The 15,478-nt window shown below is 37.3% G+C and overlaps 1 long non-coding RNA gene across 1 annotated transcript in view; it reads left to right on the forward strand.

Annotated features, from left to right (window-relative positions):
* The window catches only part of LOC137154119 (uncharacterized), a 31,200-nt gene extending 17,924 nt beyond the window's left edge, over window positions 1–13,276 (forward strand). The window contains exon 3 of the long non-coding RNA XR_010920081.1: window positions 13,025–13,276. This is a non-coding gene — a long non-coding RNA (uncharacterized lncRNA). The remainder of the gene's footprint in view (window positions 1–13,024) is intronic.
* The last annotated feature ends 2,202 nt before the right edge of the window (window positions 13,277–15,478 follow it).

Raw genomic sequence — 15,478 nt, forward strand, 5'->3', positions numbered from 1 at the left:
AGAAAACTCCTTATGTTGGATAGCCAAATCAAGGTGGTGTTGTGTGCATGAATTATTAATCCTGGGAAATGAGTCCAACAGAAGAGCAGCTCTATATGCAATATCCATGTGTCTATGTAACATACACATTCCATGTACAGGCTCTAATAGTAAATCATTGTTTTAATTATTATGAGTTATTTCTTACAAACATAAATAGTATTAAACACACTTCTTTTCCTTAAAGAAGATGGGGAGGAAATGTATTCAATTGTTTATCTAGGAAATATTTTTGTATCTGACACTGTATATTGAATTGCATGTTACTGCATTTTGAGGTTCTATTTTCTTGATGAGTCATTCCAACCTTCTTAAAGAAAATGTATTGAACATCATGGCAAGGTGTGCTGTCTATAAGAATAAGAACTGAGACAACATAGACACTCTCTTCTAAAACAATTTTAAAAATAGCTCTTCACACTGATAAGTATAGTTGTGGAGAAACCAGATTCTTCAGTGTGCAGGAAATTCCATTAATCTGTTTGTTCGTTGGTTTGTTTTTCCATTCCAGAACAGAGTAGAAACAAAAGGATTTAAACTTTCTGCAAAATGAAATCTGGTGGGGAAAAATGAGCTGGGTAGATTGAACCTTTTTTGTGTGGATAAAATCAATTTGTTTGGTTCAGATTTTGACTTTTTATTTTTTAAATTTATAAAGTAAAATACCACAACAAAGTTGTTTCAGAATGGAAAATGTAAACATTCCATTCCAAAAAGGTTGAATCAGAGAGAATATTTTGACCTTATTGAAATGTTGGTTTGTTTGGATTTTTTTTTTGGGGGGGGGAGGGGGTTCTTTTGAAACAAACCTTTGTTGCAATATTGTCACTTTCAATAAATAGGTACTTCTCAATAGAAAAATGTTCCATCAGAAAATTTTCAATCATCTCAAATTGAAACCATCTGTAATTCAACCAACAATTGAAAATTTTCAACCATCTCTAATTATGTTACTGTCATATTTTAAAATATAACTTCGGCCCACTCAAAGCACTTTTGAATGGAGATGGGTAGTATGCACAAATTCTTGATAGAGTTAAAAATATAGGTCAAATGCAGAATACAAATTCCTTCTGAAGGCATTTCCCCTTCAACATGGCTTCCTGGGTTAACCGATTTAAAATAACCATCTGATTTCTTGCTGTGTCTTTGTTACTGACTCATAGTAAGTCATTTCTGGCCATAGATCAGTATAACTGGTCTCCTGGCTAAGTTCAGAATTGGAGGAAATGGTGCCATTGGCATACTGAAGAGACTATTACAAATACTCCTTACCAACCTTGAACAGTCGTCTGTCAAAATAGTTACCCTGTGAGAGGGTTCTTGATGGCAATGAAAATGGATTAATGCTATTCGCTCTGATTTCTCAAAAGCAACTACATCTTGCACTATTAGGCTCTGCAGATGTCAACAGCACCTCACAGTCAATGATATGGAAGGCAGCTAATAGATCTAAAAGAATCAGCATAAACACCAAGGCTCCAGCCATCACAAGGAAGCAAACATCAGGCTATGACCCAGGTGCTGTTTTCATACTATTCCTAAGCCTAAAGCCAAACTGACTGAGGTCAAAAGGTACATGAAGACTCTGCCTATTTATTTATTTAGATCTTATAACAATTATCTTATACCATGCTGCAGCAATTGATTATGCTGTTAGCATAATCTTCTCCACATTCTTCCCCCAAAAAAGGGAGATTTAAAAACAGGGTATTAATTGATTGCCTATGTTGATCAATATTTATGAGCAAGGATCTAACATTCACTTCTTTGAAACAACTTGGTACTATGTCTTCCCTCAGGCAGGTATTGAGAATCAACTTCAATGATGACCCCAAACACCAACTTTCACCAGTGAGGAGGGATCTCTGAGCAAGAGTTTGAAGCCTATGCATCCTCAGAAATGCCGTGAAAGATTCTGACTGGAACTCAAATAAAAAAGATTGCATTTATGCCCCCCCAAGAAAATGATACTACCATGGAGGTAGATGGCTAACTCTGAATAAGAGAAATATTAACTGAAAGATAGCTTGAAAACTTTCACAGCAAGAAACGCTCAGCTAGTCCCCCCCCAAAACTCAGCAACAATAACAACAAACAAACAAACACATTGAATTTACTAGGTTGTTTCTCACCCAGAAGTGTTCCACCAGTACAGCCTTCCCTTTACAAATGGTCCTTGCATTAGTATTCCATAGTGCACCACTGATTATGAGACCTGTCTAGTTCACTTAATGAAGTCCTCTTTAAAAAATGAAGTAGAGGGTCCTTCCTAAAGAGTCATGTTGCTAGAAGCCACTTACCTATATAAATATTGCTGCATACAGGAGTGAGGGATTAATTGAAAAGATATGCAGCTCTCTTAAAAGTAGTTTCCTTAAGTTAATTTCTCACATCATATTGCCTGGGTTTTTTGTTATTCTCATCCATCTTTTTTGTGTATCGGTGAAACATAGCAATTGTTTATCTAGCAGGCAATAATCTTAAATATTATAACAATAGAATATTTTAGTATACTGCTATTTTATTTCAGAAGTACCTTGGTGTACATTGATAGTTCATATAGATATATAATGAGAAGGCAAGCCACCAATTAAACCAAAACTAACTTTAACTTTTTAAAACCAAATGAATTCTGCCCAGTAAGTTCTTGGCTGTAAACTGACCAGTGGCTTTGGTAATGACAGCAAACATCTCCTTGATTACCCTAGAAACTCCACACTGCCAACTGATTGAGGGCACATGACACCAAAACTCACATCAGGCCTGACACCCTCATTACCCCAACACACTACAGTCAGAATCTATATCTACAAGACACCTTGTAAGATATTATAGGCAAACTGGTGACATGCTGTTCCTTAATATTATTGTGTGATGGAAATATGGGAGATGTATAAACAATTATAAATGTGTGCTGGAACCATGTTCCCAAAATGTGTTTAGCAGACAGTGCCTGAGTCTAGCCCACCCTAGTTAAAGGAAAGTTATTTTGCCTGTTTGACTGTGTCTCCAATGAAAATTAAGCAATGTCAGACTAAGACAATGGAAAGTAGATTTACATGTAAGGTAAACAAAGCCATCAGGTAAGCAAGTGGCAGATAGGACCACTTAACAATCATGATGGGGGAGGTGGGTGGAGACTGAACCTCCAGGAAGCCTTCCTTCCTCTTGTAACAGGATCAATAAACTTTAGGAGATATAAGTAGAAAACCCTTTTATTACTCATCACTGAATGAACACAAGATGCCAGAAATCTGAGAAAGGTGGATCCTTTAACCAAGGGGTTGAAGTCTCTGGGAATTGACTTTAGGTGAGAAACCTACTTAGACAAAGATTGTAACTTGCTGAAGTTATTTTAGTCCCTAGAAAGTGTTTTGTTTGTAACTTTTCTTATCTTTGCCTCTTACCTGAAATTACTTAAATCTCTGTTCTTTGTATAAAATAACTTATCCTTGTTTTCTTACAAAACCATCTCAGTGTTAAATTGAACTGTAGGTATTCGGCTAAAATAACAGGCTGGTGTGCGTTCTGCCCCTTTGGAGGCAGTGAACTTGATAACTTTGTGAGTATCCAGTGACAGAGACTAGACACTGCAGAAGGACTTCTCTGGGGAACTTGGGAATAGGTTGCACTAACTGTTACCTGCCAGGCGAGGTTTGGGCTGGCAGTGTCCTGAAGAGTTTCCTGACAAAGCAGACAAGCTGGTGTGTCAGGGAGCTGGCACAAAGCTTAGCAGCAGCAAAATTCATTCTTGCTGAGGCAGAGTAGTAACACTGGCTCACAGGTCTGGGTGACCTGAGTGAGATGTCACATCCTCTGTTATGGAATACCTTATAAAGAAGAGGTGTAGTGTGTGCAATTAAAAAGAGGGAGTGAGGGAGAAATCTGAGTCCTGAACTGAGTATTATTCTGGTAGTAAACCTAAGCAAAGAATCTGTAGCTAATAACTTAATGAATGATTTTATTTTCCAATGTATAAATTGTTCATGAAGCTTGCTGGAAGTATTCAGATCTTGAATGCTTGAAATTTCAGCTTTATTGGTTGATTTTGATTGATTGAATAAGTCACATGCTATTGTTTCTGTTCCATGATTGAATGAATAGAAGTCTAGAATCTCTCAGGAAGAGAAGTAGCAATTTAGGGACAGGTAGCAGATAGGCAAGATCAAGCAACTTTGGAGTAGTTTGGACCTGAAAAAAAGAGAGCTAAACAAGCGTTACATGGGGGATCATTCCTGGAAAAAATAAATAAGATGCATAGGCGTGTTGTATCTTATTTTTAATTGTATGCTATTACAATCATGCAACATAAGTGCAGGTTCATGATATTGTAGTTGCAAAGCTTGTGGTTAGATTCTGGTCTGGCTACTTTAATTGACTTTGTGCCAGGGCTCTGGAGGTGAGTTTTATGAAAAAATTCACTTGGATTGTCAAGGAGCACCTTTCCTCACTGACGTATCTCAGAATATTCAAGCATGTAAGTCTACCATTCACTTACCTCCAGCATTTGTTATGAGTTAAAAGACACTGGCATTTTAAACTAACCCTCAACTTTCTATAAAATGTGTTTTCAGAAATCTTTCCTGACTCATTTCTGATATCTATCTTCCATTAATTATTTCCATTTAATGTTATCTTTTAAAATTTCTTATTCCTTGCTTGCGTTTGTGATCACAAACACCAGGAATGAGGCACTCAAGCTGTAGCCCCCTAGGCTTAAGGAGGAGCTGTCAGTGAGATGTTCTCCATGAAGAGCCTTTAACTTGAGAATTCACTCCTTTTTAAATCCCTGTGAAAACTCAAGGGGAAAAATTGATATTCATATAGCTCTCGCTTTTCAAGTACAGAAGGCTTAAAAATACTTTCTCCAAGTAGCAAAATGTAAAATATCACAATTGTTCTTTCTTTCTGCAGTTTCTTTATTTTTCTTTTGCTTCTGTTGGATACATTATGAAAGAATGAGCAAATCTTGTTTTGCCACCCTAGGCTTCAGAAATTTGAGGAGATGCAAAACTAAAATGCAAAGGTTTTGGTTTTTGTTTCTTTTCCAATAATAATTCATATAAATATCGCTATTTGATCTGAATGTCAGATCTCCAGAAAAAAAACAAACAAAGCTCAAATTTCAAATAGCAATGTGCGTATGACAGCTGTATATGCTGAATGAAATATTTAAAGGCAATCATTTATTTGTCATGAGAGAGACTAACACCAAGAGGACACAAGATTTTTTTTAAAACTTATTCTTTTAAAAAGTAATTACTGAGGAAGTCCTATAGCAGAGTAAAAACTCATTCTTATAAGACATGTTGCCCAGTGGGACTGCAGAGTACTTGCGCAGAGTAAAATGAATAATCTTATCAATGCTGTATTGTTCTCTTGCCCAGAATAGAAATGTATTGGAGAGAAGATTCCTGAATTATTTGTCCTCAAAGCAACTGAAACTAAGGATTATGAGAAGCGGGGGCAAAGGGAGGAGGGATTCTTGTCAGAATTCACTTTGTAAATAAATTACTATTTTTTCTACAAGGGATCAAATCCTGAAGGCCTAACTCAGTTTTCTCAGCCTTCACTCTGGCAAATTCTCATTCAAGTCTAGCTATTTTCTTAAGTAAGGACTGAATGTGGGCTTCAAATCTGACCTGGGATTTAATCCCATTTTAGCGTGCAAAGGAGCTAATGACTGAATTGCCTAGTTACCATCTAAATGAAAATTACAGACCTTTGAGCCAGAGAAGGTAACAATCATCATGAGCGAAGTTGTATGCGACTGCCCCATGGGTACATAGATTGGGGATACACAAGGAGCTGTCTGCCATTTGCAGCCCAGTGCAGCACTTGGTCACAATTGCGGGAATGTAGAGTCTGTTCGCTAGAGCTGGCTGGGAATTTTCCATCAGGATGATTTTCTAATGGAAAATCTGGTTTCTGCAAAAATGAAATTTTCTCTGAGAAAACTTTGATTTTTGATGAGAACTTACAATTTCACATTGTGGAAATTAAACTGAAATTTGTAAAAGGTTATTTTGAGTCAGATTAGAATAGTTTGTTTTTTGAACTGATCCAGAATGTTTAATTTCAAATCAGTTGCCAAAACATGTAGCTACATTTTCTTATTATCACATTGCCTCATGGATATTGTAGTTCAATTCTCATTCTCTCCTATGGGCCTGGCTATCTGGAGGACTACATCTTTTATGTAGTGTGGATTTAGTCACATGACTCCGACTGCATTATGGAAGATGTAGTCCATCCAAGGATGCTGGCCAGTAGAGAAGTGGGCTCCCACACCAACACCCATGAGGCATTGCAACAAACATGGGAAAATATGGCTTATATTGAACTGACTCAAAACAAATAACTTTGGATCAATTCAATAAGTCAAAATGAAACATTTCAAATATTGAGAATGTCAGAATGTTTTGTTTTGTTTGGAAATGGCTAAACAAAACACTGACATTCTCAAAAATGTAATTCAAAAAAATTTCTGTTCTGCAGAATGTCAGAATTTCAACTTTTCATCCTGATTTTGATTGAAAACAAGTGTGACATGTTGGATTTTATGCAGTAATAAAACACTGAAATTTTTGCTCAGCAATACTCTTCATGCCATGTAGGCCAAAGAGGGTGGACAGTGGTAGGGACAGCATGCAGTCAGGAGTTTTCTGCACTGCTAAATGTTTGTAGTAATGGACATCCTCTTCTTCTCGTGCCCTATGGATAGAGTGATCAGATAAAAAGTTTGAAAAATCAGGATGAGAGGGTAAAAGGTTGCTTATATAAGACAAAGCCCCTATAGCGGAACATCTGGTCATCCTACCTGTGGAGCTCCAAAACAAATTATGCCTTCCTGAGGCTCAGTTGCTCTTAGAGCTCCCTTTGAAGTGGGTGGCTCTTAAGAACATAAGTATGGCCATACTGGTTCAAACCAGTGATCCATGTAGGCCAGTGTTCTGTCTTCTGTCAGTGGCAAGTGCCAGATGCTTCAGAGGAAACGGACAGAATAGGGCACTTTCAAGAGATCTATCCCCTGTTATCCAGACCCAGCTTCTGGTAGTTTGAGGTTTAGGGATATTGGGAGAATGAGGTTGCATCCCTGACCATCTTGGCTAATTGCCATTGATGGACTTATCCTCCATGAATTTATCTAATTCTCTTTTTAATCCAGTTTTACTTTTGGAACTTCACAAAATCCCATGGCAATGAGTTCCACAAGTTGACTGTGTGGTGTGTGTGAAAAAGTACTACCTTATGTTTGTTTTAAATCTGCTGAGTGGGTGATCAGAAATAACACTTCCTGATTGACTTTCATCATACCATTTATGATTTTATAAACCTCTGTCCTGTCCATCCTTAGTTGTTCCTTTTCTAAGATGAATAGTCTGTCTTTTTAATGTCTCCTCATATGGAAAGTGTTCCAAACCCCTAATCATTTTGGTTGCCTTTGTCTGTACCTTTTTCTAATTCAAGTATAGGTTTTTTGAGATAGAGTGACCAGAGCTGTATTCAGAATTCAAGGTGTGGATGCACTATGTATTTACATAGTGGCATTATTTTCTGTTTTTATTATTGCTTTTCTAAGGGTTCATAACATTAACTTTTTTGACTGCTGCTGCACATTGAGCAGATATTTTCAGAGAATTATCCACAATGACTTCAAGATCTGTTTCTTGAGTGGTAACAGCTAATTTAGATCCTTCATTCTGTATAGATTGTTGGGATTGTTTTTTTCCAATGGGCATTACTTTGCATTTATTAACACTGAATTTCATCTGTCATTTTGTTAACAAGTCACCCTGTTTAGTGAGATCCCTCTGTAATTCTTCACTGTCAGTTTTGGATTTAACGATCTTGACTGACTTTGTATCATCAGCATACTTTGTCATCTCCCTGTTTAGCCCTTTTTCTTGATAATTTATGAATTTGTTAGACAACAGTGATTCCAGTACAGAGGCTTGGGGGACCCCACTATTAACCTCACTCAATTGTGAAAACTGACCGTTTATTCCTACCATTTGTTTTCCATCTTTTAACGAGTTACTGGTCCATGAGAGGACCTTCCCTTTTATCCTATGACTGCTTAGTTTCCTTAAGAGCCTTTATCAAAACCTTTCTAAAAGTCCAAGTACACTATATCCTTGTCCACATGCTTGTTGACACCGTCAAGAATTCTTATAGATTGGTGAGGCATGATTTCACTTTACCAAAGCCATGGTGACTCCTTCCCAACATTTTATTTATCTGTGTGTCTGACAGTTCTGTTCTTTACTATAGATTCAACCAATTTGCCTGGTACTGAAGTTAGGCTTTATGGTCTGTAATTGCCAGGACTGTTTTTGGAGGCATTTTCAAAAATTGATGTTATATTAGCTATCAGCCAGTCTTCTAGTACAGAGGCTGATTTTAAGTGATAGGTTACATACCACAGGTAGTAGTTCTCGAATTTCATATTTATGTCCCTTCAGAACATTTGGGTGAATGCCATCTGGTCCTGGTGAATTACTACTGTTCAATTAATCTTCACTAATTCTAACACAGAGCTATGCCACATGATATGATTGAGCCCTGTTTGCGGATATCAGAGGTCTATTTAGTAAAGATTAAAAGACCTGATTTTAAAAAAAATCGAGCTAATTTATGATCTCACCAGCATATATCTGTTACCTTTATTTCCATGCTATTGAGATAATGTACTTTTTATTTTGTGACCACTGATGAATGTCATTCTTTGCATTCATTCATTGCACCTGATCCCATTGCAATCAATGGGAGTTAATGGCCAAACTCATCACTGTATCTGTCCAGGTGGATATTTTTTAAAGAATACAGTAAAACACGGGGCAAGCAGGAGCACGGAGCTCTCAATAATTGACGGGCACAGAACTCTTCTGGCTCTGGGGAGAGAGCAAGCTCCTCCAGCTGCGGGGCCATGGCGGGAGCTGACAGTCACCATGGAGAGGTGAGAAATGTATGTTGCAAATATACATGCATGTGTCAAGTGACTACATTTGGTAAGGTTCTCATTTGAGTGTAAAAATACTAATGGAAGAAGAAAGATGAAAAGGCAAATTTTGCCTTCCCACTACCTCATGACATTGCAATAATATGCAACACTCAAGGAAAATCTGCAAAATATTTCATTTACTTCGAATCCAGTGACATCTGTGTAGTTGCACAAATGCAAAAAAAAAAAAAAGAAAGGAAAAAAAAGAAAAATTGACCTCCTTGACCCACGCTGTCAATTTTGAATTGGTTTAATACTTCTTGAAGGAAAAATAAAAAATTTCAAATGAACACTTTTGGAGAGAGGTTTTTTGTTCAGATTTCTAATGGAAAAATGGTTTTCTGACCAGCTCGGCTTTGTCTGTAGGTAGTTTGTCAAATGTAGCAATATATATATGGGTATATTACAATAGTTAGAGACAAATCTGATTGACAGCAGCTGAGATCTGGCCCATGCTATATACAGTGCTTCTCATGTTAAAACATCAGCATTTGCAAATAGGTGCCACAGTGATGTCTGATACCACAATTATCTTTTTATGACAACCTCAATATAATTACCATACTGAGTGGAACTGAGTTTTACAGTAGAAAATTCCCAACTCACAGCATAAAAGTGCCTGGCAGTGGGTTATTTTCTTTGATCATTGTTGTTCCTTTTTGGAGGTAATATTTTCAACAACATAACATGTTTTACTGTAAGCTGAGATCTGTAAAGTAGAAGGAATACTACACACACACAAAATGTTTAAAAAAAAAAAAAGTTTGCAAAGTCAAATATTCAAACATAAGGCAACCCATCCTCTTTGGTGTGAGGATAAATTCATTAATGTTTTTGAAACACTCAGATAATTATGATTAGTGTCATTGAAAAGCCCCTGAGGAAAGCAATAATTCCATCTTCAAAGCAGGGTTTGTATAGCATGCAGTAAGTAAGGGAGGGGGCCACACATTTAATAATGAAGATTAAACAATATTGGGTAGCCCCTCCCCTGAGGCATGACTCAAGTCTCCTCCCTAGTCTGGAGCTCTGTGGAGGTCTCATCTCCGCTAGCTCTACATAGCCAGCATGAGGTTGGTTCTCTGCCTCTCTGATCACTGGTGTCCCCAGGGCTGGCCCTCCCTGATCACCTACTAAATCCCATAATAGTTCAAGGTCCTCCTTGGTGTGGACAGCAAGAGTTAATTAGAGACTGCCCAGGCTATGCTGCTCCTCTTTCAGCTCCAGAATCAAAGAGACCAAAACTAATCCGTTTGTCTCGAGAGCAGCTTGTCCTGTCCCTCTGAGGGACTGAACAATCTTAGTTCCTTTTTGGCTCAGCAAATTGCCTATATTCATTTCTTCATCTAAAGCTCCCCTTTGGCTTTTGTAGAAGTTTCTGATCTATTCTGTCCCTGCCCTGGACCCTAAGCAGACTGGGAAATAGTGGCTGGAGGCTCTGGATCCATTGTTGATGCATTCCAGGGGGTAAGGCTCCCAGACTCAGTTTAGCATTCCAGGAGCTAGTAAACTCCAAAGGGGGTTGCAACTGAATACTTTTTATTCCATGAGTACCATTCATCTTGTGCACTGAATGAGGCAGGAGTCCTGTGGGGAAAAAATGTGATCATGTAATTAAAGACTGTATCATAATGCATACACACAAGGAGACTGAATTATCATTGAATAGGCAATTCTTAGCATTTGCTTGTGAGTGCTTAATTTTACAAACACAGTGTTCTTTTAATGTACACTGTTCTTGTAATAGTACATATGTCTGACTTTGTTACAATCTAGCTGCCACAAAATGCTAGATTTTTAATACAAACATTATGAGAATGCCAAATAAATTTCACCCTCGAGAGGGAGATCAATTCATAATTTCATAAGTGTTTCCCCTGGAGATTTCACCCAGCAGCTTTGTGGAGAAAGAACATAAATCTCTCTGATCTTGTAAAGGATTAGGGTTTAATCCCCTTTTTGGGAGAGGCCAAGATAAGAAATGCAGAAGCTCCTCAGAGTATCAGCGCCTTCATATGAAGAGGAGGGTAAAGGAAAGGTAGCCCAAATTTTCATCCCCTTGGAAAAGATATCATTCCTCCTGTTAAGACTAGACTCCTGCACATGTGTTTGGCATTCTCCTGGTAAGAATTAGCTTCTTATTGATATGGGGAAATCCTTTAATTTGTTAGTGGTTTTAATAATAAAGCACGTATCAGATAGATGTTGGGTAAGTTAAACAAAACTGCTACCATCTTCAAGGCCATGGCTGGTTAAGGCATCCATGCAAACTTATCGATCTCTTGACACTGATTTGGCAGAGGCGCCAGAAGAAAAGATACCTCTGATCCCCCAGTAAAAGAGAACCTACAGTCCAAGATTGAATGGAATGTGGATGGGTGCTGTAGATTAGGAAACTGAGTAACACATCCACCCCATGTCAACTTAATCAGTTTTGCCTTTATTTAGTACAATTTCAGACAGAATTATTGTTACTTATAGTGTATGGACATACATTTATGCCAGACATGTAATAACAGACACTAAAGAATAGGTAAAAGGGTCCAAGTTACCACATAACGATGCACCAAAAGTTCTTTCTTCCTCCATGATGCCCCATGTTTCCTGGTCTGATCAATCAGACTCATTCTTCACCTTTGGTCTGACATTTTTCTAGTTTCAGTCCCGTTTTCACATGTATTCAAATACATTTTCACATTCTCCATTACCCAATTTTCCTCTAATCAGCATTCAACACCTAACACATTGATTTTTTCGTAACCTATACATTGCACACGAACACACTTAAATCATTTAATGGCCACTTTTTTCTGCTAAATTTGCAGTTTCTGTGTTGTGGTGCCCTGAATTACCCTGTTTCTAAGTTTCCCAGAAAAAGGGAGGAGTTTTTTATTAACAGTATATGATTGTACCTCCTCCTTATCTTCCAACACAACACACTGCTTATCTTGCCAACAATACAATTTGCTGATTTGTTTAAAATGGTATCAGAGAAATTAACAAAAAATACACTTATGCCAGGCAAAGCCTTGGCCAGTGTTACCTGATCTATATACTTGCTGTACATAATTACATAAATTAATTCATTATAAATTACATAATTTATAAAAAATATTGCTAACAAAGCTCTTAATCGTATCATTAGCAATCCTTCATTTCAGTGTTATATATTAGTATGTGTATTTTGTCCTCCCCTTTAATGAATTAGGAGGGGGAATTTGGAGAACACATGATTCTTTAATGTTGATATTTCTTATCTTCTGCAAACACGAATTTGTCAGAGGATTTTTATTTTACTCAATGTCTCAAGTTTTTCCTATTGGAAATGTTTAGGTGGCCTGGGTTTTAGGTCTTTTTTTTTTTTTTTTAAGCTTAGTTTAGTGGTACCCCAATATATGCCCTTATGGTCCTGCTGTAGCTCTATGTCCTAATCCAGAATCCCATCACCTTCAGCTCTTTGATCTACTTTTCCCTCTCCCCACCATTCTAGCCCTTTGGCGTAGTCTTAACTGGCCAAATTTGGGTGGGTTCTCATGGGGACAATACATATATATTCTTGATACCAGGGTGATCATCCACCAAATGTCAAGTCTCTGTGCCAAAGCACAAAGGAATTGGAGCATCTCAATGAAACAATTGTAAGAATATTTTTAACATGGGCAAAATAATGTATTTCCCTCTAATCTCATGTTTACTTAACAGCTGACCCATTTTGGCTGAAATTTAAGAAATGAAATCAAGTAAAAATTAGAATGAGGCAGACACATGACATAGAAAATTTCAACCCTAAAAGTTAGTCTGGCAATGTTATAAGCAACTGAAAACAGGGTCTTACAATAGGATGTGTCAGGCAACTTTAGCTATAGACCTTACTAACTGTGCTGCCAATAATATTGCATATATGTTAAAATGTGGGGAGTTGAATGGACTGTACAGTATCTTCTGGAGCTGCTGATAGAGATTTTTTTCCCCCAGCAGTTTCAGAAAGTGGGAACAAATAAGCCAATCGTGGATCCCTTCCTTCCACATTCTCCAGGGGTCCAGCAGCAGTTCCAGAAGAGGTCTGATAGTCCTCCTTCCTATATCATTTGTCACTACATGGATGTCCCAAGTGTCCCACATCTACACTGCCCAAGAATCCACAATTTTTGTCACAGAATCCATTGTAATCTGCCACATGTAATTTTAATATAATAGAACAGTTATAATTAATTAAAGTGATAAATTAGAAACAATGTTTTACCTTAATTTCAGTGTTGTTTCAATGTCAAAATGAAATATGTTGAAAAATTTGTTTAGACTTTTTCTGTTGAAAAGTTTATCAAAATTGATACATTCCATGAGATGTTTTTATTTTGATGAAACTGCAGTTTTCTACAATAACTATTCCATCAACATTTTTCAGCCAGCTCTACATAATGATATGTATATTACTATGGGTTATTCAAATAAAGCAGACTCTACCAGATAGAGAGAGAAAAACAGATTAAAAAGTATTTATAGAGCCTTCGGCCCCAATTCATCAAAGTATTTAACTGCATTCCAAACAGTAAGCATGTCAATAGTTTCATCAATAAAAAAGCCCCATTGAAGATGGATAAAGTTAGGTATGTGCTTAGGTCCTTGCTGAACAGAGTTTTATACAAATATACATAATTGAACCAGGCTTCAATTTATGACCAACCAGGCTTGAAATCACATCAACAATTACAAAAGGAATCAATGGTTATCTCTTTACAGAAATATCAAAGTGGATATCCTTTCTAAAATCGTAGAATAGGTTGATCTTATCCTTGGACTTTGTCTAAAGACTTAGAGATACTGTGGGAGTAGCATATAGTAAATGTATAAAAATACTTTTTATACCAAGAAAAAAGCTTGATAAAAATAACGAAACTTCTCCTTTGTGCAAATTCACCAATTCTTGTGGAAACTGACAATCTAAAACTTCAGGTTCAGAAAATCTGACCTATGAGGAAAGGTTAAAAAACTGGGTCTCTTTAGTCTTGAGAAGTCTGAGTGAGGCTCTGAAAATAGTCTTTAAATATGTTAAGGACTGTTATAAAGAGAACAGAAATCAATTGTTCTCCATGTCCACTGAAGGTAGGACAAGATGAAATTGACTTAATTTGCAGCAAGAAAGATTTAGGCTAAATATTAGGAAAAAAATTCTAACTGAAACGGTAGCTAAGGCTTAGGTAGCTAAGGAATAGGCTTCCAAGGGGAGATCATTGGAGATTTTTAAGTCAGGTAGGGCAAATGACTGTCAGGGATGGCTTAGGTTTAGGTTTACTTGGACCTACCTCAGCACAGGGGGCTGGACTTGATGACTTTTTGAGATCCCTTCCAACCCTTCATTTCCATGATTCATATGCAAACATGGAGAGTTCTGCCCATTTCTGCTAATAGCACATACATTTTTCACCCCCTTCCTGCCTCTTGAAGTGTCAGGAAAGCTGACTGAAGAAGCTGAAGCTCAGCTGCACCACTGATAATGATCCCTTTAAATATAGCTACAGAGGAGCGTGAGCTGAGCACAAAACATAGCTTTGAAATGTTTTTCTCTAATATAGTAGCCAGTGGGTATGACAGGAAAAAAGAGAGAGAGAAAAGCCTAAATACAAAACTTTTAAGCTGCCTTACTCATTTTAGTTGAACTCGTCCAGGATTTCTGTTCTCCGAGAACTTGAAACGCTTTTCTTCTATTTTAACAGAAAACTTAGGCTTCTATATTCCCTTCCTGCACAAAAATGTATGAAAGTAGATCACTTACCTGTCCTTGCTTCAGCATTTGAATAGTAGAGAAGTGAAGAGGCTAAGTAGGAAGGCCTGCCAAGACCATGTGGGCCAGGGATCTCCTGGAATTTCTAGACTAAGCCTCAGAAATAACAAGTCACATATGCAGAGATGATAACTCTTCAGGTACCTCTCAGTTTCCAGACCCCATCGCTGGTGGTTGCCTCACTGAGGTGCAGTTAGCTCTTCACTGCTTACTATGTGCTATGCTCCTAGCCATGGTATCACAGAACTAATGGTCCTTGATTGTTGTAAGGTACATTTTCCTAAACTCAACTGCTCTATTTTTGTATGATGTAAAAGGATCCCTCTTTTCAGTAATATTGAACCAGATGCTCAATACTACATCAGCTGACATTTACACCAGCTATGGATCTGGCCATTAGTTTCAGCTCTTTACACTTTCTGCTTTAAGAAATAGATTTTTGTTCTAGTCTTTGGTATGATTTACTGATCAGCTCTTCAGCAGGTAAATAAAGTGATTGGGTGAAGTTAATAAAAATTGGCTACTTCAAAACTCTCAAAGGAAAGAAGACAGCAGACAAAGAGAGAAATATAATATTAGGTATGCTCACAAATATGTATTAAGACAATCTTTACAAGTAAGATGTATAAAAGCATATACTGCAGGGAACA

The sequence above is a fragment of the Emydura macquarii genome, unplaced genomic scaffold, assembly GCF_026122565.2.
Source record: "Emydura macquarii macquarii isolate MOO-44397 ecotype Brisbane River unplaced genomic scaffold, CSIRO-AGI_Emac_v2 contig_1253, whole genome shotgun sequence".
Lineage (NCBI taxonomy): Eukaryota > Metazoa > Chordata > Testudines > Chelidae > Emydura > Emydura macquarii.